Source organism: Protopterus annectens, chromosome 8.part0, assembly GCF_019279795.1.
Source record: "Protopterus annectens isolate FY-2018-M chromosome 8.part0, PAN1.0, whole genome shotgun sequence".
Classification (NCBI taxonomy): domain Eukaryota; kingdom Metazoa; phylum Chordata; order Ceratodontiformes; family Protopteridae; genus Protopterus; species Protopterus annectens.
In genome coordinates, this window is record NC_056741.1 from 340,935,430 (window position 1) to 340,961,449 (window position 26,020).

A 26,020-nucleotide genomic window follows, 5' to 3' on the forward strand; every position below is an offset into this window, starting at 1 on the left:
CAAGAGGAGATGGTCGACACTTGCACCACACTGCATGAAACACATAGCCCTCCAGAACACACACCAGCACTGCCTTCATATAAAAACACAAACCATACACCCACCTTTGCAGAGGCTCTTGATTAAAAGCTGCACAAACAGCAGAGACCTCCAAGGCAGACATACACTCCACCACCACCACACAACACTAATCACAAGACACATATGTCTCCTAAACAGTGTGCCAGTCAACCAAAGTGCCTAAGGCAAAACAGCATGACCAAAACCCTAGGCATAGTTGACTGGATACTGAGGAACAGTGATGTCTCACTCACTAGGTTGAAAAAGGAGAAAGTGACAGTCAGCCACCTGTCAGGCACCAGGATCTGCCACATAACACACACACTGAGGTCCCTCAACAACAGGTACACATATGACTCTGTCATTTTACATGTGGGTGTGAATGACCTGAGATGTACCTCCCTGGACTATATGGAAACAGACATGGAGGAGCTCTCCGACTATGTAGCCCAGATGGGTGTGACCCTAGCCCTGAGCAGCATCCTACCATCACCCAGAATGATACCACAGTACAAGCTGAAAAGAATTGATTTCAACAATTGGTTACATTTCTGGTATAATTTTAAGGGGATCCACTATCTGTGTGCCTGGGATGACATGATTGACAGACCATGATCGTTTGACAGAGATGGCCTGCATCTGTCAGCCCTGGGCTTCCAGATACTGGCTAAGGCTCTTGCTACCCCTATAGTGGCTTTTTAGGCAGTGTTCCAAAGACCACATTACCACTGTAACAGCTACAAACAAATGTAATCTGAGAATCATGCTGCTCAACACTAGAGGTCTACATTTCGAAATGCACTTGCTCAAAGCAATCCTTAAACTGGAGAACATCGACATTTGTGCTGTAACAGACAACTGGTTCAAGGCAGCAGGAACCACACCTGCACTACTAGGCTATCACTCATTCCACACCTGTTTGGTCCAGAACTTGGACTGAAAGCTGCAAAAGTGGTGGTGTTTCAATATTCATAATGGATGCACACACCTCCAGACTGTTAACACAACATAATGCATCTGAGATACTTCAGGTGCAGCTAACCTTGGGTAAGACAGCAATACAGGTCATAGCCTGCTGTAGGTCCACAAACATGGCCAAAGACTCACACTCCCCATTCCTAAACACCTTGGGGAATACTAGGGTCCAACCTAACACTCTCATATTGGCTGACATCAACTACCCCACCATTAACTGGAAAAACTACTCATGTACCAATACACTTGGCCAATGCTTTCTGGAATTCATAAATTCCAATGCCCTGGACATGCTCGTTCTTACTCTCACTAGAGGTAGCAACATCTTTGACCTGGTCATTACTAACATGGGCAAACATTGCTCTACACCAGTAGTCAACTCCTCCCTGGTTAGATACTAACACAAACTAATAACCTTGGAAATCCACAACCCTCCCACCACCCCACAAAGATAATCACCATGAAATCTTTTCCAAAGCTAACTCTGGGCACCTCCAAACAGAGGTGGCTAACTGCATGGCACCCATGCAGATGAAGACGAGTTGCATGACCACATAATCTTGCACCAATGCACTGTACAAACACATACACAAATGCATAAATCTTGCCATACACAATAGAAGTCTATTCCATAGCATGGGCAGTCTTTGGGTTATGAACCTGTCCCTACAGCATGTTCTGTTGATTGTGGTAATGAGGTTGAGGTCTCTGGAGCACATGGTGTAGAGGGATTGGAATTTCTTTAGATGTAGAATTTCTAACAGAGCTGGGTCACACATGGCTTTGTAAGTCAAGCAGAGATCGCCTCTAAGTAGACAATATGAGACAGAAAATAGTTGGAGTTTTTTGAGTCTGTCCATATAGGACAAGTGTTTAAAGCCTAGGATCCTCTTTGTGAGATACTTTTGTGGCCTCTCCAGTTGTTGCAGTTGTCTAGTGAGGTACATGCCAAAGGCATTGTACTCTATGATTGGCCTAATGAGGGAAGAGTAGAGGGAGACAATGACCTATTTTTTCCTGGATGCAAAACCCTTAGTAATGAGATGTGCCACATAGAAGGACTTTCTGACCACAGTGGCAATGTGGTGGTCAAAAGAGAAGTTGCTGTCAACCTGTGTTCACAGATCTCTTATAACATCTTCTGTGTTCAGTGGACTACCATCAATGTGGAAATTCAAGGGAACTGGGTTTTTCCCAAGGGGGATGATGACACATTTTTTGGCACTGAGCTTAAAGCCATGGTTCTGACACCAGTCGTAGGTCTCATTGAGGCCTTTCTGTAGGATGTCAACATCACTTGGGGAGTTAATAATAGTTCCCAACTTGCAATCGTCTGTGAATATTGTCAGCCACATTCCCTTCGTGTTGGCCTTGACTTCAGAGAAGTAGATACAAAACAGGAGAGGACCCAGGACCGAATCCTGTGGGACTCCACTCATGACTGGTTGGCACTCTAAGTTGGAGTCAGATACTTTCATACTGTGGGTTCTATCTGTGAGCCAGTTTGCAACCCACCTAGTGATATAGGGGTTGATGCCTAGCCTAGTGAGTTTTTCTATGATTCCTGAGTGGGGAATGGTATCAAAGGCCTTGGCCAAATCAAGGTAGGCTGTATGAACCACCTTGTCTTCATCCACAGCTCTGGTGACTGACTCAAAGAAGTTGACCAAGTTGAGTAGGCATGATCTACCCTTCACAAAACCAAACTGTGTAGGATCCAGAGTCTGGAGATTCCCTATATCCTTGTTTATTAGATCCATGATGATGCATTCCATAGATTTGCATATCAGACTCATCAGGCTAATGGGGTGATAATTCCTGGGGTCTGTAGTCACTCCTCCTTTGTGGAGAGGGATGACTGTAACAGTGCACCATTCGCTAGGGACAAAAGCTGAGATGAGGCTGTGATTAAACAGGGCACACAAGTGAGGTACCAGCTCACTCTGTAGTTTATGTAGAACACAACCAGGGATATTGTCAGGTCCCATAGAAGCTGTATTCTTGGCCTTGGACAGTGCTGTTTTAACCTGTGCAGCAGTAATACTGGATGCCTGGCAATATACTGGTATTGTGATTTGTCCTTTGGGGGAGAGAGGGGTAAAGTTGGCACTGAATCTGTCGGCCAGTAAATTGTCAATAACTGTTGGCTCGGTAGAGGAGGTACCATTGTGCAATAGCTCAAAGCAAATCTGTGTATTGCCGTGGTGATTCTTTAAATAACTATAGAAGGCTTTGTGGTTGACTTTACTATCTGCTGCAATTCTGTTTTCATAGCTAGCTTTAGAGGATTTGATGAGGGATCTCAACCTTTTGTTGAGGCTGATAAGGGAGTTTTTCCATTTTTCAGACTTCACCTTATTCCGCATCAGTTTCCTCCTTCTGTTGTAGAGTTTGTTTATGGCAGGGGACCACCAGATTGGCTTCCAATTTTTTTGAGGAGAGCATCTTGGTTCTATTAGGTATGGTGAGATGCATGCATTTGTGTATGTGTTCGTACAGTGCATTGGTGCATGATTCCGTGGTCATGCAACTATTCTCCATTTGCATGGGTGCCGTGAAGTTAGCCACCTCAGTTTTTAGGAGCCCAAAGTTAGCTTTGGAGAAGTTTTTCATGGTGGTTACCTTTGTGGGGTGGTGAGAGGGTTGTGGATTTCCAAGGGGATTGGTTTGTGGTTGGATCTAACCAGGGAGGAGTTGACTATTGGTGTAGAGCAATGATCACCCATGTTAGTAATGACCAGGTCAAGGATGTTGCTACCTCTGGTGGGGGTAAGCATGAGCTGGTCCAGGGCATTGGAATTAATGAATTCCAGAAAGCGTTGGGCAAGTGTATTGGTAGATGAGTAGTTTTCCCAGTTAATGGAGGGGTAGTTGAAGTTGCCCAGTATGAGAGTGTCAGTTTGGACCCTAATATTCTCCAGGGTGCTTAGGAATGTGGAGTGTGTGTCTTGGGAAATGGTTAGGGACCTATAGCAAGCTACAACCTGAATCGTTGCCTTACCCAGTGTTAGCTACACCTGAGCTATCTCAGATGCATTATGTTGGACTACCAGTCTGGAGGTATGCGTGTCCTTTATGGATGTGGACACACCATTGCCTTTGGACCTTTGGTCCAAGTTCTGGGGTCGAAAGGTGTGGAATGAGTTATAGCCTGGAAGTGCAGGGGTGCTTACTGCTGCCTTGAATCAGGCCTCTGTTACAGCACAAATGTCAGTGTTTTCCATTTTAAGGAGTGCTTCAAGCGAGTGCATTTTAAGACTTAGACTTCTAGCATTGAGCAGCATGACTCTCAGATTACATTTGTTTGTAGCTGTTATGGTGCTAATTTGGTCTTTGGAACACCACCTAAAAAAGGCACTATAGGGGTGGCAAGAGCTTTGGCCAGTATCCAGAAGCCCAGGGGTGACAGATGTAGGCCATCTCTGGCAAAGCATCGAGGTCTGTCATTCATGTCATCCCAGGCAGACAGATACTGGATCCCCTTAAATGACTATATATATATATATATATATATATATATATATATATATATATATATATATATAGTATGTGTGTGTGTGTGTGTGTGTGTGTGTTGCTATGTTTCTATAAATATGTTTCAACACACACACACACACACACACACACACACACACACACACACACACACACATATATATATATATATAAAAATTATAAAGATAAATTAAAATATATATATATATATATATATATATATATATATATGTATATATATATATATATATATATATATATATATATATATATATATATATATATATATATATATCTAAATAAATAAATAACATTCTACAAATATATCAACTTGTGAGATAGATAGGTATAGATATATATGTATATGTTTATATATAGATATGTATATATGTCTATATACAACTCATGAATGTTTCCACAGAGCTTTCTCAATGTTGTATGCCTCTATTGCATAATATATTTGAAAAAGCAAGTGCACTTTATATGACTCAGATGGTACAGTAATATGTTTTCTGACACCAGTATACAGGGTCCTCTGTTCAAGACCTGGGATAGCTTTTTCATTAATGTTAAATGACCAGACTGCATGATAAGTTTGAAAAAGCAAGAGGCATTCTTACAACTCAGGTGGTGTGTGGGGGGTAAACACCTTGGACGGGAGGGTGATAGTCAGAAGCACACAAGCCCCCATATGGATACAGTGAGACTGAGGTCCCCACCCGTGGGCAGTAACCACTGAACCATCACGGCCCCAAAGGTGGCTGTGCTGGGGGCTGAGCAGGAGGGGCAGCTTGACCCTCAAGATGTGCCACGTGGCCCTCAAGCTGGCCTAGCTGATCTCCATACTCCTTTTGGAGATTGCTATGCATCAGACCCTGGACCTGTGAATGGTTGACTGGCTCCTGTCCACTCCCACTCCCGGGGGGCGAACCCCATCCCCTGAGGCGGTTCCACCCAAAGGTTGTGCATGACCAGCAGATGAGGCAGATCCAGGGTGGGTCCCAGATGTGCTGGGGCCCGATGCCACAGCCAGATGAGGCAGGACAGGCGGATCTGCTGGGATCGCCCTTCCCAGATGTACTATGGTGTGGAGATTTTACAACATATCTTGGTTAGTCATGCAGAAACATATTCCAGGATTGGTTATAACAGCATCCGTGGGTGTTCAAATAGAGCCCATAAAACAATTTCAATCAGTTGTATAGCAAACAAGACATATGCAGATATATAACAACAGTGGATATTATAACAGCATGCAGGTTACACTGATAGCAACAGACAACTAATCATATCATTTAAACAGGATAAATTCACATTCAAACATTTTAATAGTTAGAAATAAATAGAGAACATGTCCCAACAGTAATTATGGGAAGGATATTGTCTGTTCGTTGATGCAGTTAGATCATTGTTGCAGATGGGGGGAGATAAATTAACAACTATATATTATTAAATTTATTACAACTATTCTGGATTGTATTTTTTGTTTTTTGAAGATATTCTGATAATTAGCCTAATCAGTACTCTGTCGATAAGACCTCACATTACACCTATATCTGGCCTTGAGGGTGGGAAGTGGGTGTTGGACACAGTGTATAAGTACAGACTTCATACAGCTAATATACAGCTTTCCTTACCTGCCAAATCTGTGGAAGGAATATCTGTTAACACTACCTGACTGTTTCTACACAATAAGTCAACTTTACATAGATGCACTCATACTGTATGCTTGTGTGCTACTGCCATAGTCCATCTGAATTTCCATCACTCACCCTAGATGTTGCCAGCAGTGACCACTAGCCATGACAGCAAATCAATTGAGGGACATTTCTTGGGGAAGACTACTTGATGCATGTACTTATCTTGCTGTCATTTGCAACCTTGGGATTGGGCAGTGGGTGTTGGACACAGTTATAAGTACAGACTTCATACAGCTAATATACAGTTTACCTTACCTGCCAAACCCATGGAAGAAATGTCTGTTAAGACTACATGACTGTTTCTACACATATTCATATATTCTTGTGTGGAAATGTGCAAACAGCTTACTACAACTCCTGGGATTCAAACCCTGCCACTTTGTGCAAAAATTTACCACAAGCCTGTATTTCTACATACTAAACTATTAAATAACCAGACTACATGATATGTTAGGAAAAACATCATAAAATTCGACAGCTTGAATGGCTTACTGGTTAAGTGCTTTCACTATGGTATATGTGGTCCTGGGTCCAAGACTTGGGATTGACATTTTTATTTCTATTAATGTTAACTACAGTGCATAATATGTTAGGAAAACATCACACATCACTGAATTTTAATTGGTTTAGTGGTTAATAATTTTGACTATGGTGTATGTGGTCCTGGGTTCAAGACCTGCAAGGGCTGTTTATTTTGTTGCTACACTTTAAACTTTATTGCAGAGGGGAAATAAAATTAAAACAAATGTGTTTTAATTATTTTACTAGGGTTATGGACATTGCTTTCTGCACCATTATCTGTTTGGGGCTGTGTGAACGATGATAAAATGACAGGCTGTGCATTAGCTTAAACTTGCACACAATCTGGGGAAAACATATAATGGGGCAACAAATAGGGACAGATTTTAAATTTTGCTCTTACACACTTGGGAAATGTGCCTGCTATGTGCTTTACTTTAACTTTTTTTTTATCCACAGACACTAACAGTAGTGTCCACGGACACACACTCTCGCTGCTGCAGACTTCCGTGCAGGGGGCATGTATACTGTGAGAGCTCTGCTCTCAGACACACCCCCCTGCACTCGTACACAGATCTGTGTTCGTGTAAGAGCTGAGCAGCATGCCTTCATTAATATTCAAGGCGCACTGCTACTCTACACGGAAGTGGCTGTGAATGTGTGAAGGATAGGTTTATTTTATGGGCTAGGTAAGGAGATAGGTTCAGTGTATGTGTGAGGATTTATAAGTTATGGTTAGAGTAAAGGTTAGTTATAGGGCCAGAGTTAATGTATGTTGAGTGTTTGCAGGTTAGGGTTAGAGTATGGGTTTTGTAAGGTTATAGATTTAGTATTGTTTGCATATGTATGTTTGTGCAATGTTAGTGTCTGAGGTGTCTTGTGTAGGGGCAGCATTATGAAAAGGGGTTCCTAATTTATGGTTAAGATTAGCATGCATTACTAAGATAGACCAGGGGTACTTTGATAACGTAGTAGCAGACATGATTTAAAAATATATTGATATGAAATTAGTACATGTTACATCATACGGTCTGATAATCCACGTGTAATGTATATAATATTTGTAAGTAATTTTCTACTGATTGTATATCTGCTAATGTTGAACATGATTGCATTACTTCTAATAAATGATAAAAGTACAGTACATAGTTGATAATAACTGTATTAATTTCTAATCAGTGACATAACTGTCAGCATTTAGTAATAGTAGTTCACCTCATCTGTAAGGATGTTTGAGTTGCAATTTGTTCCACTTCATAATTGCATGTACTAATACATTTTTACCATAAACAAGTCCTATTTACAAGGAACAGTTAAGTGCCATGCACTCAGTAAAACCTCTAAGATGGTGTTCTTTTTCTCAAGTCAACAGGAAAGTGCCTTTATCATCAAGCAGTCTTTGTCGTTAAGTGAAGGTAGTATACATGCACTGATTCTATGTCTTACATCATCAACATGATTTTGTTCAACTTGAATAGATCTGAACAGGTCAGTTAAGCAAATTAATCTTCCACCTAATAATGCTCTTAGACTCTTATGCCAACCCTCTGTTGCATTTTGTGTATGAGGGTAACCCATTGAACATTTGTCTGGGTGGTTCCAAAAATTAATATCAAACAATGAAGCAAGTCTTGCAGGGTTTGAATTCCTTGTGCCATATCTTCATAGACTACCACTTATGTAGTCATTCACAAAAAAAAAAAAAAAAAAAAAAATCACATAATTTCTAATAACAATACAAGTTTCAACTATATGTTTGACATCCATAAAAGCCAGTGTTGTTAATTGCTTATACAACAATGCAAACTTAAGAGTCAGTGCCAAACAATGTAGAAAGGGATAGCTTTTATGTTTTGCTGCCACACAATCTGACAAAAATAGAAGTAGCACCCCTTTGCTGAACTGTTGGATAATTGTTGCCTGATGCTATTTACTGACCTCTTTTCACAATCACTAAGCATAACAGATGGACACAAAAAAGCAGGCAGTGAGTTGCACAATTCATGAATTGCATTCTAAAAGGTGTCATAAGCACTGTCGAATTTGGAAGGCTGTAGACTGTAGAGAAGTGGAACAATTTTGCAATCAGTTCAATCACCAGTGACACCATGTATTCTGAAAACTTGTTTGCACTGCTCTGTCTGACAAGGAAATATTCCATCTACCAGTATAATGGTTTACATAACACCTTAATATTTTGAAAATAAGTCAGCACTAAACCATGACCTTCAGAAACTGTGACACAACAATGCTTAACAGTAAATGATCCATGCTCTACCGGTATATTCTCTTGTGAAAGTGTACGCACATCATTAAGTACTGAGGATGACACTTCATGCTTTTTTTCTCCTCAGTCTTCATACTGTCTTCTTTAAAGCAGGCATCCACTTAACTACATCACTTGAAGTGCTAACTGATAAGTCACAAACAGTTTTATATGGATCTTCAGAGGATTCCATAACTCTTTTCCTATGTTTGTAATTCAGTAAAAATATTTCCTTCCCTGTAGAATTTGGAGTATAGTGGTGACTTTCTGTTTTAAAGGAAAACAAAAAAATCAATTTATGTTCACTCTGTCTTTGTTTTCTGAGCTATTTTAACACTTAAAAATCACTCTGACTGCTGCTTACAGAATTTCAATATATTTTCTGCAAAGTGGTTACCAGTGGGGCTTGACATATTAACATAATCTTGTTTTTCTTCAACTTTTTCTCTTTCCCATAATTAATTTCAAGTCTGCTTTATATGAGTCATGCTTGATATAAGGAAGTAGTGGAGTATTCCCATGCCCTTGACTTATAATGGGATCAGTGTCATTTTATATACCCTTTGCTACAGGACTGTTTCTTTTAGTTCTTAAATGTCTCTCATTTGTGTGTTTCTCAAAGCTTGTCTTACAGTATATTAAGGAGTTATACAGCGGCAACAAAAAAGTAGCTAAATTGCAAGCCTTTGTTCAAAGTTTCTTTTTGTAGTCCAAGATAAAAAGACACTCCCCTTGACCATACTTTGGTAAATGTGTTACTACCTTACAAGAATTACAAGAGAAATTATTTTCTGACTTTTCTCTAAATGTCACAGACATCTTTGATACTAAATTTAAGACATCTTAAAATGTAGTATAAGCAACAAACATTTAAAGTTCAAAGCTTTTTTTTCAATACTGCCATGCTGCTTATGTAAATTTGTTAAAAGAGGTAATGACTGTCTTTGAACCATTGGCTGATCTCATTGTTCTGTTTGCTTGGAAGCAACTGCAAATTAGTGCAAGTTCTCTTCCTCTCTGCAATAAAAGCAGTGGAAAACAGTTTCACACCTCTATGTCTTTGTTAAAGCAGATCCTGACATCAGCAGGACTGAAAATACCCATATAAGATTGTTAGCAGTATCCAACTACAAATTTCTGTCTGTCTGTGGTGTGTCATGCAGGCACAAAGTCCTCTGCAAATTATGTGAGAAGTTAAGGTTAAAGGAGAACCGTATCCACAGACTCAAAACATGTTTATTTCATCATGGTTTGGCGTTTCCCTACACTTTAATACTACTCAGAGACTATTTAACTATTTACAGTTTTTTAAATATTTTATAGCCAATTTCTGAACCTGACTACATGGGGTCTGGCATCTTGAAGTAATTCTGATTGTTTAGTCAGCCTCTTGCCAATGCAGTGCTTGTCAATAAAAAATACATCATGCAGGCCTCTTTCTTCCAAAAGCTATTCTCACCACATTGGTTTTACATGTATGCACTGCTGTCTTTTAGTCAGTTAGTTTTAAGTAACACTTCATGCTGTTCAATGACTACTTAAAACACAAACAGTGCAAATGCCACAGAACTGACTTTCAAAGTGCTTTTTACTGATGCTTCCTTTTAGAATGGCTAAATTGCAGTCTTCTGTGAAGCCTGAATTGTACTGCTTTGACTCATCTCCCATCCCCCTTCACACCTAATTTCCCTAGCTATCAAAGTCCTAAGGGTAATTTGAGCTGTTACCTGCTGTGACTGACAGCTCACTAAAGGAGACTTGACTCATGAACTGTTTCCTTGTTCTAGCCTTTACTTTCTGTATGGGTAGTGGAAGGACCAGGGAGCTGTGACATCACAGTATGGGTAGGTTTTTTTAGGATGGTCATGGTGATGTCACCTTGGGGAGGGAATTGGCTAGAAAACTACCTGTACTCAGTGGTCCTGATGATATCACTGAATGAGAAACTGCAGCAAGCTTTTCCAGGGTGGGATAACAGTTTTCTGCAAGTGAAACCACTACAGTACAATAAGGTACTGTTCTAGTGGAGAGAAACAGTCAATTTAAAATATTTTAAATGCTGTATTGTTGTTTATTCATAGCAGGGACAGAAGAGTAACTAGGGAGAAAAAGAACAGAGAAGTTCAGCATTTAATTATAGAATCATGTTGTTGTCCTTTAAAAAAAGTGGATGGCCTTTCCCTTCCATTGATTCCAAGGCAAGGGAATAAAAGTTTTATTAAGTATAAGCAGATTTCTGGTACCTATACAATACTAGAACCATACTGTAGTGAGAAAAGCAACCTAAGAGTTGAGTTAAACTGCAGGAGAACGTGGAGTTTTCCTTTATTAAGCATTTGCCCACTGACATCATCTTCCATTACACATCCACCACAACAGTTTTCTGAAGCTTGCAAAGAGCCAATGATTTATGATGTTCTTTCACTTCTCTAGGTGGTACAAATAACCATCCACTGACAAAATGTTTTCTTTTTCTGATGGAACAACCTCTACAGGAGCAAAACTTCTGTCCAAATAATTCATAACATGTAATAAAAAGTCACCCTTTCAATTATATATCTTAATAGTTGGAATAATACTCTATTTCAATAATTGTTACTTTTCAGCAATGTAAATTGTTAGTCAACTGGACCAATGAGATTACAACACAGTAGCATGAACTTATATAAATGCAGCACAATTTCAGCAGTACTGTTAATAACAGGACTTACAAAGCCACTCTGGTGATGTAAATAGATAAAGCCTTGACTACCACCCAGGAGACCTGGGTTCGATTAGTGGCTCAGGCAACTAACAGAGCAGCAGGAAGGGATGGGATTCAACATCCCAGGGTAGTAGGGCAGACCTGTGGGGATCTACTGTATCTATCCTTGGTGAAGGCTAGAGAAGACACTGTGGTAGGAATGCCTAAAGCGAGTATAGGGTGGAGACTTGGTTGAGCTGCTGCAGAGGTAGGGTGATACACCACATGTCTCCATCATGCACCCACCCACAGCAATACCATTACGTCTGCAAGGGAGGGGGTGAATGGGAAGGTCATACGTGAAGAAAATCCCTCTGATGGATGCTCAGATGTGCTGAGCACCTGGATGCCTCATTTCGCAAGCTGCCTCAGTAACACTGGATTACATCATAGGGTGGGGGTAATCAGCTGGTAGAATCTGTGTGGATAGGTACTGAGAAGCAGGGATGGTATAATAAAGGGCAGTGGTGATGGGGAGACAAAAAATAATAATGATTTCACCTATAAACACCATCAAGTACCTCAACTAACAACAGATAAGTAATACTTTGCTTTCTTACTAACTAGCAAGATTTAACACACAGTCTGTAAGCGTGTGTTATATAATAGCATATCCAACTGTGCAAAACAAATACACACCTGCAAAATGGTAAACATATCAAAACTTCTAACTTAAACAGTGGCAAAGATGGTATTAAATAGCTTCCCTTCCCACATAGCATTCAAACGGAAACAATATGTATAATTGAAACTGTGAAAACTTAGAAAACAAAGGTAGTAACTTTATCTACCTATTACCAACTACAGAAAACCAAATAAGTACTGCATTCAACATTCTAACTTTGACATTGTAACAATGATAAAAATAATATTTCCACATAACAATGATGAAAAAAAAACATTTCAACATAATGTACTTCTACGTTTTAATAGTATAGATAGATAGATAGATAGATAGATAGATAGATAGATAGACAGACAGATAGATATAATAATTTTGCAAAGGTGACCATAGCCCTTGAAGCTGATTTTCCATCTCTAAACTGATTAAATACTTTTTTGGTCATTCTACATTTGATCAATAAACAAATTTACTTCCTACAGTAAAGTATTCTGTATTACTTAATTTCTTATTTTTTCATACTGTGAATACTGTGACGTCAGTAAGCTTATATCATCCCAAATTCATTTGAAGAATGACAGGCTACATATAAATTAGTTTCAGAGAACTTCCTCTCAGATGCAATTGAGGTGTATGTCCATCCCTATTGTCATTATCATTATTATTATTATTATTATTATTATTATTATTATTATTATTATCATTTATAATAGAATCCATCCCTGTCTCTCTGTCTATCTATCTATCTTTCAAGTTTTCTCTGTATTTGGCTATATGTGTGTATATATGTACATGTATACATAACACAAAATCTAATATATGAATAGGGTCTATATTAGATAAACGAAAGTTTATCTTACCAAATGCTGACATGAGCGAAAATCCTGGAACCTGAAACCGCAATTGTGAGATCGCGGTATAGTGAAGATGGGAATATTTGCCCTTTCCTCACTGTAGTGCTATGTCAGAGTTGGAATATATATTTAGCCAATTGTAGTTTCGAGTTCTGGGATTTTCGATCATGTCAGTATTCAGTAAGATAAACTTTTGTTTATCTAATATAGACACTATGAATATATACATATATGTATATATGTGTGTGTGTGTGTGTGTATATATATATATATATATATATATATATATATATATATATATATATATAATATATATATTTAGAGAGAGAGAGAGAGAGATTAGCTTGTAATATACTACATTTACAGCCCATCTTTCCCTTAATGATGCATTTATATTTATTGCTAAAGTCCATCTGGTGAGTGCAATGCAGTAGAGCATTTTGACAGTTAAAAATAAAGGCAATTTGTAGTCAACAACTGATATGTCAAATGATTCAACCAACAAAATACAAATGATCATTAACATATAAAAATTAAACCTAAAGGCCAATTACCTCATTTCACACTATACATTATAGCTTTATATAGCTTATTATTAGCTCATTATTTGCATAGCATAGTAGAAACTACTCCCAAATGGAGATATTAAAGCTTATCATCTTCAGTATTGCCTATATAGACAGTGTGACTGTATCAAGTTAAATCCATGTGCCACAAACTGCAGTTTAAAAACACCTTAGCACGGATATAAATAGGAGACTCCCTCTGTTCAAGAGAAATCTTGACCTATGGATCCAGGAATCATCTCTGTGTCACTGCTGGACAGAGGCACAACAAACTAATGGGCACAGTATTTTTCATATAGGCTAGGCTTATAAATGCCTTAGGGCAGATAGCCTAGTATAAACCTATGAACCTATGAACCTATAAGAGATATCAAAATACAGTGCATTTGGTCACTTATTTGGAGTCTCATTTCCTGCACATTCTTTTTCTACCTTTTGTTCCTTTAAGCTGCTTTTCTGTCAACATTTAATCTCTGATTAACAATTTGTATGTTAAAAAAGAAATCTTTTTGTTCAAAATTTTTTCTAATGCAGTCAACAATTAATTTTATTAGGTTGATATATTATTTTTGTCTTTATGTTTTAAGGTATATGCTACAAGGATATATTTTTATAAAAACTTCAAGCAGGACATTTATTAATAAATCTATGTAGGCGTCTACTAGCATGGATGAAGAAGGGTTTAGATTTCTTACCTTATTGGTGTTATATTTGTGATGATAATCGTTTCTTGTTAGGCCATGTGCAAAGTCCTGGTTGTTTTATTTATATCCTGCTGAGGGTTAGAAGATACTCTTAAGTCTGCTGCTGTGCTGTCTCATAAGAAGCAATACACAAGATGGGACCAAACCTTATTGGTGTTATATTTGTGATGATAATCGTTTCTTGTTAGGCCATGTGCAAAGTCCTGGTTGTTTTCTTTATATCCTGCTGAGGGTTAGAAGATACTCTTAAGTCTGCTGCTGTGCTGTTTCATAAGAAGCAATACACAAGATGGGACCAAAGTTCATTTCTATGAAAGCAGCAGTTATAAAGTTTACGTGTGACTCATTTGTCATACAAATATAATAATAATCATAAGGAGTGAAAAGAGGTGTAACTGAGTACACTCATGTCTCAGAATGATAAGGGATTTGAGGGAAAGGCCACCTGCCATTCAGCTTAAAGATTAAACTAACATTTATCAGTGATGATCATAACTTTTGCACTGACGTAGCAATGATAGTATTATACTAATCTAGTGGCTTGGGGTCAAATGAGTCAACTTAGGATGCCAGTGTTCAGTTTAATCAATGACTAAGGACCGAGCCTCTACTGAAATTCTCAAAATTGCTTTTATGTTTTTAGGATCGAAATGTGAGTTATGAGAAACTGATACACTGTAGTATGATGGAGTTGAACAAAGCTGTGCTTGTCACTCTCTTCTGTGTAATTACGTGATGCCCACTACAATAGTGAAAGCTGTGCAAATGAACATGCATGCAAACTCTTTTTACAGATTTGCATGTATGCTTTCATGGTGTTGCTTTTACTGTGTATTGTGGCTGAAGGGTAGAAAACATAGAAAGACAAATATGAAAAAAGACAGCATGTAAACAACAAATAAATAAATAAATAAATTATATTGAGGTATTCCTCCTGCAGCTACTGATAAAACATTTATATACTTATTGTCTAATTCTGTCATAGTACTTTTTTAACTATGTGTTTGGTCCCTATTGTCCCTGGCTTCTGATCTCAACCCATTCGCCAAATAGCCTGTTATACTTATCTCCCTGTAGAACCACCCTGTTCTGTATCGAGATGGACAGAGGGAATCTTGGCAGAATTTCACTTTTATCTTGCCGATGGACCCTACCTCTTCATGGAGAGAAATACCTTGAGAACTATGCCTCTAAAACTAGCAGTTGCTTACTAAGAGAGATAAGATGATGATGGATGTTATATAAAAGGCAAAGAGTAGGGATTCATCACTTGAGAAAGGGAGCTTTTAGCTGGTGGAGTGAGTATCATGACAAATGCAAAATCAATCATGTCATTGGCTTGTTCATGCTCCCCCACAATACTGTACCAAACTGCCAACAAATAGGGAGACACATCCCAATTTCCACCAAGGCATGCCTTGATTGCATATATATCCTCAGTCCCTCCTTCTGGGATAGGTAAGCTGACATAGGTCAATCATCACCCTCCTGCCCTAGCCTGCTCCAGTGTCCAAGCTGCTAATCAGACTCAAGTAATCTGAGTTATGGATCCTTCTATTCCATGGAGCTAGAACTGCCATGATAAATTTAATATCACTGTCCATCTACTCAGAGTATCCACTGGTTCCCCTCACTTTACCCACCCAGAGATAAGGATCATTAATGTGATGTGCATGGCCAACTCCCAATTCACACAAGTGTAGGATGATCAAGCCTATTTTCCCTTACCTAGTAATTCTACTTTCCACACCACTAGTCAGACAAGGGTCATCTGGGTTGTAATTAGAGCTTCATTCTTGTATGACACAGGGACAGGACTACTGCCTTTCCGTTCAGAAATGCTTTCTGTTTGCTGAGGATTCCGCATATAGTGTTAGTATGAGAGTTCGTGTCTGAGAAAAATGTGGCATTGGACTTGTAGTGGGAAATGATAGTTGTCACAACTATTATGTACTCTGAAAAATGTCTGACTTCCAAGGTTGAAGTTAAAATTCTGGACTTAATTGTTATGAGACTGCATTATCTAATATTCAAGAACAATAAATAAATAACTAATCAGCATAAAAATAGTTGCTTAGCATACTTATTGCACAAACAAACCACAGTAAATGCATACATCTTTATTTCATACATCTTTTTAGTAAGAAAGAAAAAGGACAATAACAGATATCCTTTAAACAGCAGTTTGTCACTTTTTCTGAATCAAGTTCTGGATCTGGCCTCTTAGATTCAAACATGACTACCCCAGCCAGATAGTTACCAGTTCAAGAAATTAGAACTGATCAATTAAGGACTCATTCATAAGATAGAAGAGGTCACTTAAGGTTAATCCTTTGTGAACTGAGGGGGTGGAGCTAGGAACTAAACCTTCTATTTAAGGGGTAAAATAAAACATTTCAGAGCTTTACCAGAAAGGCTCATCCAGACTCTGCTACACTTTGCTGTGAAGGAAAGGTTAGTTTGCTTTTATTTTTTGTATTTTGTATTACTTTATTGCCTTTTTATATTTTGGATACCTGTGGTTTGTTTTCTTTACCTTGTGTTTTACTTGCATTCTGCTTTAACATCATATTAAAACTTCAAAAGAGACCACAGCTCTGTCTTTTCTGAGTCAGGCAGAAATTAGAACTGAGTCAGGCAGAAATTAGAACTGATCAATTAAGGACTCATTCATAAGATAGAAAAGGTCACTTAAGGTTAATCATTTGTGAACTGAGGGGGGTGAAGCTAGGAACTAAACCTTCCATTTAAGGGGTAAAATAAAACATTTCAGAGCTTTACCAGAAAGGCTCATCCAGACTCTGCTACACTTTGCTGTGAAGGAAAGGTTAGTTTGCTTTTAGTTTTTGTATTTTGTATTACTTTATTGCCTTTTTATATTTTGAATACTGTGGTTTGTTTTCTTTACCTTGTGTTTTACTTGCATTCTGCTTTAACAGTATATTAAAACTTCAAAAGAGACCACAGCTCTGTCTCTTCTGAGTCAGGCAGAAATTTTTTCCCGTCCTCCCACCCAGCTACAGTTGTCTTGTTAAATACCATTGTCTTTCTAGTTACCTGCCTCTTATGTTAATCTGACCATATATCTCATTTCTTCTCTACTTTCACTGGCTTGTGTGAGTAATCACAAAATCATCATTTTTAAAATCCCTCCCCTTCAACTATTTACATTTATTGGCCATCCTACTGTATTCCATAGTACCAGAATACAAAAGTGGCCACCCCTTTCAATCCATCTTGCTGTTTTAAAAATAGTAACTCTCCACTAAACCTTAACTTTTTAAACAGGTAAAACTTAAATTACCTACTTTCACATCTAACTTCTCTAGTGCACACTGCAGTGTGCATTTTTTCTTCTTACCTTTAAGCATCCCTGTGCCTAGCACTTGCTCTAATACCTGCTCAAAAGCACTAGGAAGCCTTAAACTGATACAAGCACTCAACTCTCCTTGTTAATAAGGAGAAATTAATAGTAGGCACTAAACAGTATATAATTGCAAAGTACCTTGCTAAGGTAAGGGAAAACAGCTCCTGTACTTTACAAAAAAAAAAAAAAGCACCAAACCAGGCATTTCCAAGGGTCAGCTTCTGGTGATTTCTCCTGTCCACCTGGTGAATCTAGGCATACTGGGGCAATGCAGCAATTGCCTCATGTACACAGACAACCCTCTCCTCCTACCACCCAACACTGCATCCTGTGAGAGATGCACTTACATACCCAAAATTGAAGCAAAGCTCTCTCCACCCAAGATTGTGCTAGACAGTCAAAAGAGAAGGTTAACACCCACACTACACCTCAAGCAACACATAGCCCTTCTAAACCCACACCACCAACACTCACATATAGCAACACTAAATCCACATATGCAGAGGCCCTTAACTGTAACCTGCACAAGCAACAAGGACCTCTGAAGCTGAAACACAAACACCAATCACAGCCAAAGTGTCACAAAGTTCACAACACCAGTGTGCCACCAAGCAACAGCCCCTAAGGCAAGACAACATACATAATACTTTAGTCATAGGTGACTCTATAGTCCGGCACACTGATGTCCCACTCACCAGGTTGAACAAGGAGAACATTACAGTCAGCTGCCTGTCGGATGCCAGGATCTGCCACATAAAGCATGCACTCAAGTCACTCCACAACAAGTACAAATATGACTCTGTCATTGTCCATGTTGGAGTGAATGACTTGAGACGTACCTCCCTGGACTACATGAAAAGAGACATGGAAGAGCTCCCAGATCATGTGGCCCAGGCAGGTATGACCCTAGCCCTGAGTAGCATCCTGCCTTCACCCAGAATGATACCACAATATAAGGACAAAATGATTGACTTCAACAATTGGCTAAGCTTCTGGTGTCATTCAAAGGGGTTCAAGTATCTGTCTGCCTGGAACGACATGAGTGACAGACCATGATGCTTTGCCAGAGATGGTCTGCACCTGTCGCCCCTGGGATTCAGGTTACTGGCTAAGGCTCTTGCCACCCCTATAGTGCCTTTTTTAGGCAAAGTTTAAAGGACAAAACCACCACCGTAACAGGTACAAGCATGCAAAATCTGGAGGTAATGCTACTCAATGCTAGAAGTCTAAACCTCAAAATGCACTCTCTCGAGGCACTCCTAAAAATGGAGAACATCGATATCTGTGCAGTAACTGAGACCTGGTTCAATGCTCCAGAGCGCACCCCTGCAATACCAGGCTACAACTCTTACCACACTTTTAAGCCACCAAACCAGGACCGAAACAATAAAGGTGGAGGAGTGTCAATATTCACCAAGGATATTCACACCACCAGGCTAGTTGCCCAACACAATGCGTCTGAAATTCTCCAGGTGCAACTAACACTAGGTAAGATTGCAGTCCAAATAGTAGCTTGCTACAGATCCCCCACCATACCCCAAGATTCTCACTACACCTTTTTAAACATACTGGAAAATATTAAGATAAAACCAAACACCCTAATACTGGGTGAGTTTAACTACCCTGCCATTACCTGGGAAAACTACTTATGTACCAACACCTTTGCCCAATGGTTCTTGGAATTCATAAATTCCAACACCCTGGATTAACTAATCCATAGTCCCACCAGGGGCTCCAATATCCTAGACCTGGTCATTACCAACATGGGAAATCAATGCTCCACACCTATGGTCACCCCCTCGTTTGTCAGGTCTGACCATAGGCTAATCACCCTTAACATCCACATCCCACCTCCACCCCCCAGTAAGGAAACCTCCATAAAAAACTTATCCAAAGTCAACTTCATGCTACTCAAGTCAGAAGAGACAAATTTCATGACACCCATGCAGAAGGGAACTGAAAGTCTAACTGCTGAATCCTACACTAAGGCACTGTACGAGCACATCCACTCATGCATTAATTGTGCCATCCCAAAATAGAACTAAGATGCTCTCATCCAAAAAAGAAAGCCAATCTGGTGGTCCTCTGCCATAAACAAACTTTACAACAAAAGGAAGAAACTGTTGCAGAAAAGAGGAAAATCCCAGGATGCAAAAAACTCCTTTACCAGCCTCAATAAGAAACTGAGATCCCTCATAAAATCCCCCAAAGCTAGTTACGAAAATAAAATTGCCAAAGATTCCAAGGACAACCACAAGGCATTCTATAACTATGTCAAGAATCTAAATGGCAATGCTCAGGTCTGCTCTGAGCTAAAAGAGAATGGCATTAAATATACTGATGCCAACGATATTGCCAATACCCTGGCAGATCGATTCAGTGGCAACTTCACACCCCTCTCACCCTCAAATGGCCCATCTCAGTACCGGAAGATTGCCAAATTCTGGTAATAACGGCCACACAGGTAAAAAACGCACTTTCCAAAGCTAAGAATACAGCATCCATGGGACCAGATGACATCCCAGGCTGTGTACTACATGAACTACAATATGACCTGGCACCTCACCTAAGTGTCATGTTTAATCATAGCCTCACCTCAGGTTTCGTGCCCAATGAGAGGCACAGAGCTACAGTTATCCCACTCCACAAGGGGGGATCCACCTTGGATCCCAGAAAGTACTGTCCCATCAGTCTAACGAGCCTTATCTGCAAGGTCATGGAGTGTATTATCATGAAACTTATAAACAAAGACATTGGCAACCTTCAAACACTGGACCCCACCCAGTTTGGGTTTGTGAAGGGCCGATCTTGTCTCCTGAACCTGATTAACTTCTTCGAATCAGTCTCCAGAGCCATGGACAAGGGTAAGGTGGTCCACACAGCCTATCTAGACCTTGCCAAGGCCTTTGACAGCATCCCCCACTCTGGAATCATAGATAAACTTACTATGCTGGGCTTTAATCCCTATGTCACCCAATAGGTTGCTAACTGGCTTACTGATAGAACCCACACTATAAAAGTAGCTAACTCCAAATCCAGCTCCAGACAAGTGACAAATGGAGTACCTCAGGGTTCAGTCCTGGGATTGATTTTGTTTGGCATCTACTTCTCTGAAGTATAGGCCAACACTAAGGGACTCTGGCTAACAAAGTTTGCAGATGACTGCAAACTGGGAGTCATTATTGAATCCCCAAATGATGTGGATACTCTACAAAAGGGCCTTACAGAAACAGATGCTTGGTGCCAGAGCCATGGGCTCAAGCTCAATACCAATAAATGTATAGTTATCCCCTTTGGGAAAAAAACATGTACCAGTGAATTACCATATAGGTGGCAATACACTAAACACCGAAAGTGTGATAAGAGACTTAGAGACACAGGTGGACAGTGGTCTCACCTTCGATAACCACATTGCCACAACACTCAGGAAATCCTTCTATGTGGCACACCTCATCACTAAGAGCTTTTCATCCAGAAAAAAGGAGGTCATTGTCCCACTGTACTCATCCCTCATTAGACCCAGTATAGAATACAACACCCCGTTTGGTATGTACCTCTCAAGACATCTGCAACAACTGGAAAGGCCGCAGAAATACCTCACTAAAAGAATCACAGGCCTAAAGCAGATGCCCTACGCTGACCGCCTTAAAAAACTCCAGCTATACTCTGTCGCATATCGTCTACTCAGAGGCAATCTCTGCTTAACATACAAGGCCATGTCAAACCCAGAGCTGTTGGACATGCTACACTTAAGGAAATCCCAATCCCTCAGAGCCACATGCTCCAGGGATCTAAACCTTGTCATCACAATAAACAAAATGTGCTGGAGGGATAGGTTCCTGACCCAGAGACTCCCCAGACTCTGGAATAGATTGCCCATACATGTCAAGTAGAGTGCCTCTTTGACCCTTTTCAAAAGGAACCTTGATGATTGGATGGGAGAAAGGAAATTCACCCCAGGGATCACGTCAGTCACCCTGCTAGACAAGGGTTCAGGGAAGTAAATAGTGTGGGAAGAAATAGCCAGGAAATTGTTATGGCTAGGCTTGTATAGGCCCTAGGGCTGATAGTCTAGTACCAACCTATGAACCTATGAACCTATAAGATAAGAGCAAAGTCCTAAATGAAAATAAAAACTAACCTACAAATCTATTTACAAAACCTCACCTGTTCCCAACCAACCCTGATCTCTACCTAAACCAAGAACCAAAACAATATCACACCTTTGTTCATTGTTCACCATGTTTTGCTAGCTACTGTATGCCCTGCACCATACTCAAACCATCCTCGATAGCATCTCTTAAACCCAAATTTAAAAAATGCTGATTATAATACTTATTGTAACATCTAACAAATGAATCATGCTAAACCAATAATAACCTTTAATATTGTTTGTAATCTCTCACCAGGTTTAATGACCAAGGTCATTTGTTTTTTAAGATCCTGTTCAATTATCTGTTTTATGGCTTACCTAGTATGTTCAGCAGCCTCTTTAAATTGTCCTCCAAAACATTTTAGATCAAATAAAATATATACTATGGCTACAGATTTCATATAGTCATAATATTCTTCAGAATTTGAATCTGCAGTGTAATTTCTGTCACTCCCATTAAATCACCAGTGGCATAATAACATGTCTGGAGTTCTAATCCTATTACCCTGGCTACACAAAAATGCTATAAATAGACCACATCACGTAGCTATAAACTTAAATGATTTAGTATATATTTTGCTAAACACAGATCCACTAGGCATAGTTGTAACTTTTTCAGATGAGCTTCTACTAAAACAATGTCCCAGAGGCTAAACCAGTACATGATCTGAAAAAAATAAATAAATAACACAAAGAGATAATCATACTATCACTTATAAATGTTAAATGTTTCCCAAAAATCGCTTGATTTTATTTCATTTCCTTGTGAATAAAAAAGTTCCTTCTAAAGTTAAAGCTGAATTTCTACTTATCTGAAATGAATGAGCTCCAAAACACCCATCCTGTAAAACCTACCTTACCCAAAGTCATTCTCAAATCTAAATAAAATGAAAACACTACACTAAACTAAACATCCTTGCAGAACCAGAAAAAATGTACCACCATCAGATCACCAATGTCCAGCTATATGTTGCCAAGCTAATGTTGCCTTCACTACACAAATTAAGCCCCCAAATGTTGTAAGAAAAATCTATTACCTTTCCAGAAAAAACAATTTGCTTCGCTATCACAGATGTACCGAGCTACTGTAGTTACATGTACTGCTTCACTTGTACCCCAATAATTAACTATTCCTAAATGCCATCCAGTACTTCCCAATCATCAAACCAGAAAAATAATTAAACATAACCCTCATCTTTAAGAATTACCTGAGTTTTACAAATATCTGCCATACACAAACCTTTCCAATTGCCCTACTAATACTCATCCACCCTGACAATCCATCCCTGTTTATAACTTGTAATATATTAACTACTACTCAGACCTTTGTGGTGTCCAGAATCAACTGTTTTCAAGTAATCAAGGTGGATAACAACACCCTGACTGATGATAAATTAATTCTACTACAATATAATCCTACTAAATGCTTCCAAAAGTGATCCCAAGACAAAAGTTTTACCACATCTTTTCCTTCTAAACCTATCTGAGGGAGATCTCACAGACTGTTTCCTTCTCACATGACCTTTAGTCTTCAAGCTCTCTGCCTAAATCAACCACTCTTCCTCTTGTCCCCTCACGATGATTTAAAATATTATAAACAAGGCAAATAATCAGCAATAGAATTATCACCACCATGTGCATAACATGGAAATCATCCAAAGGAAACTCCAAAGAAAGCAAGACTAACCCTGTAATCATCTCCTCCATGACTTATCTGACCTCTTTGCTTCAATTCAGTGCAAAAACATCAAACTGCTTATTAGACTTTGCCTTATTTCTCAACTTCTTACTCCAACATGACTATTTCAAAATCTAGTAACTCCAAAAATTAATATCCTACCTAGCTACATCTTCTTCACTCATCTGACTTTCCAAAGAAAAAATATTTAGCCTGGAAACCCCCACATAAATTATTGTATGAACATCTGTTTGCAACTGTATGACAAATTCCATTCTTTATTACAAACAGAACCTACACATAACCAACTAAAATCTCTTCCAACTCCCCAGACCATCCCTTGTCTTTGACTAAATTATCAGACAATTAAACTTCTATATATTTTTCTTTAATAACACACTACCAAAATGCACTATAAATGTACACTCCAGTTATGCAACTCTACAGGCAAATACCATTTAACACCAATTGTTTAATAACTCTACTAGCAATTATGTTTTGTGACTAAGGCAGTTTTGATAACCACACTTCACTTAATAATTACCACAGTGCCTCCATATATCAAATAAAATTGTTACAAATTTAATTTTATTAATTAGGTTTGCCAGTTTTATCTCCATAGTGATGAGGCCCTGGAGGACAGGATCTGAGAATTGGCTTCCCGGGATGGCCTTTGGCCTGTCCATGCAAAGGCCAAGTCCGCTGGCTGGCCCTGGGTCTGAGACCCTCCGAGGCCCTCCTCTCCTTTGACACACAAGCTCAGTCCCTCACTGGAGCACTGGCTGTCTCTCCCTGGAGTTGGATCACTATCCCTATTTGTGGTATCCCTGCTGGAATGACCCTTAAGCCCAGGTCCTCAATCCTCGATCCCATCTGTACTTGGATGGATTTCAGCTGTCTGGACCAAAACACTGGAGAGGTGATCTGAGGGGGCGACAGGTGGGACCTCTGCCCATGTGAAAGGTCACATGGTTGGGGAATGCCTAGACCATCCCTTGACATTGTACCTCCAGCAGGACTTTCCTACCTCCAATGAGCAAAGAAACGGCAGAGAGAGACCAGTGATGCGGGAGGCACGGCAGATGGGTGGGATGACTAAGGATGGGTTCCCCCTCCCTGCAAAGGTGCAGGGCCCATTCATCCTCCTGCGACAAAAGCTTGGCTTGAAGGCTGACTTTCAATAGATTGCAGCTTTTCACTGCTCTGCTGTATATAAAACCCTGACACAGAATCAGGTTGTCTATGAATGATGTAACACCCAGTTCCCCATGAACATGTGGTGCACTCCTGGAGAGAAGCAATCCCCTTCTGTCTGCTCTCTGGCCCAGTGATGAAAAGTGCTCCTCACCAAACTTGTGGCCAGCCATCCCTGTCCAACCAGAGATCTGCTTTGCTCTGGTATCATTACGTGTAGGAGGGATTCTGACTTAGAGGCATCATCATCATCATCAAGTCCTTTTTTTTCCATTTTTTCTATGTGGAATTGGGGTGTCATGTTAACTATCACCCTCTCTTTCAATTTAATGCTGCACTCCTGCCTTCTTCAACACTCATGCCTGATTGTCACCGATCTCTTTCACAATGCATCCACCTCTATACTGGACACCCTTTATTCCTGTCTCTCCCAAATATTCTTCACCAGACTGTCTTCTGCTTTTCTACACATGTGCCCAAACTACCATAATCTGTTCTCTTTGGTCTTTTCTGCAATTGGAGCAACTTTGGCTTCTGCTCTTATGTCCTTATTTTGTTGTCCCACAGAGTGCATCCTATCACCCATCCAGGCACTTCATTTCATCACCTCTAACTTCCTCATCTGCTCTGTCTTTACTGCCCAGTTTTCTGTACCATACAGCACTACTGCCCGCACCACTATTTTGTACACATTACTTTTCAATTTCTTTGGCATTCTTCTATTATACACTGTACCTGACACTCTGTGCCAGTTGGCTGCAGCCCCTCTGATTCTAGCTTAGAACTCTTCATTCAGACTTCCCTTTTCCTCAACTTGTTCCACTATCTTCCCTTCTATCTCACTTCTCAGCTTCTTCTGATTTCCCCAATTTGCTGCCATTACCACTGTCTGATCTGTACTTAGTTTTATCTCATGTGCCTTCAGTTTTGCATTCTATGCCCTATCCTTTCCTGAAGTTCTTGCTCAGTCTGCTTGTAATGCCACATTGTCTGCATACAGCAACTTTGTTGATCTGTCCTCTCCAACCTGTTTGCTAATGTACTCCATCACCAGTATGAAGAACAGTGGGCTCAGAGCCTAACCCTGATGTACACTCACTCCCACTGGGAGCCTTTCTGTAAGA